The sequence below is a fragment of the Eimeria mitis genome, genomic scaffold (genome assembly GCF_000499745.2).
Source record: "Eimeria mitis Houghton genomic scaffold, Emh_scaff4925, whole genome shotgun sequence".
Lineage (NCBI taxonomy): Eukaryota > Apicomplexa > Conoidasida > Eucoccidiorida > Eimeriidae > Eimeria > Eimeria mitis.
The window spans coordinates 3092-3580 of record NW_013573226.1 but is presented as its reverse complement, the minus strand read 5'-3'; positions in this window follow the sequence as shown (position 1 = coordinate 3580).

The window sequence follows — 489 nt, the reverse complement described above, 5'->3', positions numbered from 1 at the left end:
TTAATTTTCGTTTTCGTGGTCTTTCTGTTGTATGGCTTCTGATATTCTTTAGATATTAAGTGATTTCAGATATCAATTCAACTCTTTTGATATGAATTTCTTTGTTTCAGTATCTACTGCACCAACATAGAGCTCGTCTGTCTAGCAGAGATGTACACGGATAAATAATGATATTCACGGACAAACAAGAGTCGGATCATAATAACAAGTCGGACGGAAAACCGCAACCACCATGCGAGGTGGAAAGGCCTCAGAATGTAAAGTTTACACTCTGATATTTCTTCATAGATTCGCTGCTTTTCACCTCAATGCTCTATCCAGCATGTTGCTCCGAGCAGCAACTAGAGTTAGGCTAATCACGCAGCAAGTGATCCTCAGCATACTGAGGCAAACAACGGTGGTTTCGACAGCTATTCGCTGTGCATACGGGAGGACGGATAAGCGGAATAACTAGGTAGCTAGCTAGCTAGCTACCTACCTAGGCGGCGA